Below are 4,586 nucleotides of genomic sequence, written 5' to 3'. Positions count from 1 at the left end.
TTGTTTTCTGAAGGATAATAGAATCTTTTCGACAAATGTTTGAAATGATTATTAAATCGCATTATATAATTTTGGATCATTAATCATTATATTCGTCTAAAAATCAGGGACCCGGAGTGAACCGTAACCAACCGTCAAACCATTATAAACCGTTATAAATATCTGAATCATAACCTAACCGAACCGATATAGTTATTTTTTGAAGGAGTAAAAAGAACCTTTATAAAAAGGGTTAAACCGGTTTTAACCGGTTCAGTTTTTATATTTTAGAAATAGAAATAATTTGAATATACAGAATTATATAAACTTGCTCTTAAAGTGCTGGCGGTTCCAGCAACACAAGTTTCTGCAGAAAGGGTCTTTTTGGGGTAAAATTTGTGTTATCGTCACAGCGAACAAAAAGGAATCCATTTATATTAGAAAATATATTACTTATATGTTCAAATAATATATTTAAAAATGAGTTATTTTGAATCTTATATATTTTTTTTATATATAATTCATAGATGATAATAAAAATAAATTAGAAGATGGTGTTGCTTCAATAAAAAAAAAATTTCTAACCGTAATGAACTTTAGATGAACCTAACTTTTATAAATTTTTTCTTAAGAACCTTAACCAAAACGTAACCATTATAATTTTTTACATACTGAACCGTAACCAAACTGAACCGTTATAAATAACGGTTCGGGTCCCTGCTAAAAATTGGGATACTTAAATGAGATGGGTAAGTAATTTGATGATATCATTATTATATTTCTCGATATAATCAATAATTTTAGTGTGAGTTGAAATAAGTATTGATATTAAATTAGATCTAACTTCCTTTTTTTCTCAATGTTTATGACGACAAGCGATTAATCCATGAAGTTTTAAAATATGATATTTATGATTTATTTAAATTTAAGAAAAATTAAACAATTTGAGAATTTTGTTTATATAAATAAACGTACAAATTATACGAGTCTAATTCTAAGTTTATATTTTATTATTATAATAAAATAATGTGTAATTGGAGTAATGTTTTTGTTGTGTTTTTTTGCTAGTTATAAGTTTGAATTTGATATAGCGTTTCTATTTATATTTTTTCCGATTCATCTCTATTTATGGCATTTTTCAGCGCCATCTTTCTCTATATAATATTTTAAATTTTGAGAATTAAGAAATCATCATATTATGAATATAAACTTTGTAGGCCTTTGCAAGTGTCTTTACACTCAGTGGTCTGAGAATGCTGCTTTTCCTACAGTTTAAATTTATCAAAAATATTATAAAAGTAAAAAAGTAATAAATTTCTTTAAATACTAACTTTATCATCTTCTTTCTTGTGAATTGGTTCCTTTTTACCTAATTTAAAAAATTCAAAAATAAAAAACATAATAAATTATAAGGAAGCATAAGACTTAAGAAATTGAGAATGCTAATGTTTGCCTTGGAGAGGCCCTAAGCTAAGGTCGGTTTTTAACTTGAAGCATAGATCTTAATTAAACAAGAATCACTCTATTCTGATTTATTGCAAGTCTTTCAGCCAAAGTTTTAAAAAATAGATATTAAATATCATTACTGCAAGAAATAATTTTATCAAAGACTTATACTGGCAAATAAAAAAGGAGCAGGCGCGTACGCAGCGAGCCAAAAAATGCAGATGCCGGATTATATTTTTCAAAAATTTTATTGTTAATATTAATTTATATTTGTTAATATTTATTCTTATCTCATATATATATATATATATATTTTATTTATCACATTCATCTACTAAGTTATTTTATCAATCAATTTCGATTTCAAGTTTTCCTTGGCGTAATTTACCTATTATTTTCAAATTTTAGTGGCGTAATATTTATCTAAATTTCTAATAAAATAATAATTATCTCTGAAACTCCTTGTCCAACAGGGAGAAAAAAATTGCAAGCTTGTCCAACGAGATCGAGTCTCCGCCACAGTAACAGCTATTTTGGAGTTAGAAGAGCTGATTATTAATGCTATTACTGAAATATCACATGGCTTGAAAGAAATATTTCCTCAGAAGCAAGAAAATTATTGGATTCAATAAATTTTTTTTCTCATTAGAATGTATTATTTAATTATACAACTATTTTATGTAATACTTTTAAAAACATAACATTGACTTGATTAAGAAGATGAGAATAGCGGAGAGCATTTTATTAGAACTCAAGGAAATAGAGCTAGTGTTGTTGAAGAATTTCATATTTTATATGTTATTGTTGAGTCAAAAGCAGAGCTATACGTGTTAAATATTTGTCCCCCTCGACTTGCAGCAAGCAAGCTCATCATCAAAACATTAATATAGGATAGTAGAAGAGTATTATAAAACAAATGTCCCCTCTCCCAACCTTTTTCATATGGTGATAGAAAAAAAATATAAATATTTGTTATATTTTTATCATGAAGATGTTAAAATATCTTATGATGCCTTATTAGCTGAATAACTATGATTAAAAGATTAACTATGGTTGATACAGTCCCAAAAAATGCTATGGATGCTTTTTATTTCAAACACATTTTAGATTATACTCCCAATTATTAAAATGATATATATATTAGCAGCTCTTTAGTAAACTAATGAGAGAACATTCACTTTTTTAAGAAGAATAACAGAGCCTTGCAGAGGTACCATTTGCAGGACCAGGCCCAGATTTTATTTTAAAATTTTTTCCAGCCCGGGTTTTTTTTAAAAAAATTTTCAGGCCCGGCCCGGCTGGCTTAGCCCGAATTTTTTAAAATAAATTATATTTATTTTTGATATTTATAGCTAATAATGGCGATTTCAAATATTTGGTTTTAAAATATACAACTCGGCTCGGATATTTTTTCTTAAAAAATTTTCAGGCCCAGCCCGGGTGTTTTTAAAAAAAAAATTACGAGCCCGGCCCGGGTATATTTAAAAAAATTAAAATACGGTCCGGCTCAGGGTCCGGGCCTGCAAGTCTGTGAAAAACATACCTATGAAATACAACATCTGAAAGTAGATTGAATGATTTGGATCTTTTGAATATTCATAGACATTTAACGCCAAGCAAGGATTGATAATTGAAAAATTAGCTCAAAACATACAAAATACAATTATTCCTAAGAAACTTTTTGTGTATTAATTTATATTTACAACATTTAAATTTTTTATACTTTATATATTTTAAAAGCTCAAAAAATTCAAATTTCAATTTTGGGTCATTTAGGTGATTCATATCGTGGGTTATATTCACTTTATATTTTATGATTCACATTTAAATGCCGGTTTATATATATAATTTTTTTAATTCACAAGTTTAAAATTGTGTATTAGAAAAGTTATTAATCCTAATAAATTTATGCTTAGTATTTTTAATTAAAAATATTATTTCTTAAAAAAATTTATTATCCCCCCCCCCTCCCAGACCAAATTCCTGCGTACGCGCCTGAAAAGGAGTATATATATATAATATATATAATTTTAAAAATTTTAAACCTTCTTTACCAGACATTTTTAAAGAATTTTATAAAATTTTTATTTGTTGTGTATAAATAAAATTATGATTATGAAACGTTAAACTTTATAAATCTGATTTAAATACGAAAAAAATGGTCATTTTCAAGGTTCAATTTTTAAAAAAAACTAATTGTTATAATTGCATAGAATTTACAATAAAAGGCCTCAATATTTCATTTTGTTATTGTTAAATAAATTTTATCATCAAGTTCTTCATAACAGCCATATTCAAGGTCAATTTATTATATATTATAAATATAAATTATAAAATTATAAATTACCAAACAGAGTAAATAAAAAATAACGATAAAATAAAAAAAATTTAAAATAGTTATTATGAAGTTATACCTCCATTTTTATAGGTTTTACAGTTTTTAAAATAAAGTTCCTATCCTTGAGAAAAGAGATAACGTTAGATATAAAATAAAAACATAATTCCCAATAAGGAAGTAAATTTCCCGGGAAACTATAATTGAGGAAATTTGACCAATATTTTAAAATTTATTCACACTCATGTCGTGACCCATCGTATCACGCGTAATTTCAAGGCCCGCGCCCACCTTTAATCAAAACTAGACTGTCCAAATATTTGCTCGGGTTAGGTAATTTTTAGGATATTTTTATCTATAAGTAGTTGTTTTCCCTTAAATGTAAAAGAATGTTGAATTTACATTACATATTTAATACTAATTTGGGCTTTCGCTACTAAAATTTAAATTCTATTTTATTTGCTAGATTTTTTAAAAACAAATTAAGTCCATGTATGTAGACCCAATTTTATCGATAATTGGATATTTATTTCTCACAAGTGTCCAGGCATTCTTCATTCTTGCATATTTATTATAATGTAAATTTATGTGTTTCCTTCTTTCTACAATTATAGATAAATATATATATACTCCCGTATGCATATTGGTCATTGTTTTAATTAATTTATAGAAAATGGGACTTGGGTTTGCTATAATATAATCTATAATCATTCCACTCTTATAGTTCACCCATCATTAATAAGGATCAAATTTTATCTTTCGGTTACTATATTTTTAATCATTTCATATTGATTGTTTAACAAATTTTTACTGAATAGCATTTTAA

The 4,586-nt window shown here is 26.1% G+C and overlaps 1 long non-coding RNA gene across 1 annotated transcript; it reads right to left on the bottom strand.

The window, feature by feature from the left end:
- Window positions 1–871: 871 nt before the first annotated feature.
- On the bottom strand, window positions 872–3,590 carry LOC135923581 (uncharacterized). The gene is made up of 4 exons (XR_010571248.1): window positions 3,471–3,590; window positions 1,311–1,348; window positions 1,190–1,244; window positions 872–1,133 (listed from the first exon to the last, which is right to left on the bottom strand). It is a non-coding gene; the product is annotated as an uncharacterized LOC135923581 (long non-coding RNA).
- Window positions 3,591–4,586: the final 996 nt, after the last annotated feature.

Source organism: Gordionus sp. m RMFG-2023, chromosome 2 (assembly GCF_954871325.1).
Source record: "Gordionus sp. m RMFG-2023 chromosome 2, tfGorSpeb1-WG-v2, whole genome shotgun sequence".
Classification (NCBI taxonomy): Eukaryota; Metazoa; Nematomorpha; class Gordioida; order Chordodea; family Parachordodidae; genus Gordionus; species Gordionus sp. m RMFG-2023.
This window is presented reverse-complemented; position numbering and strand designations above follow the sequence as displayed.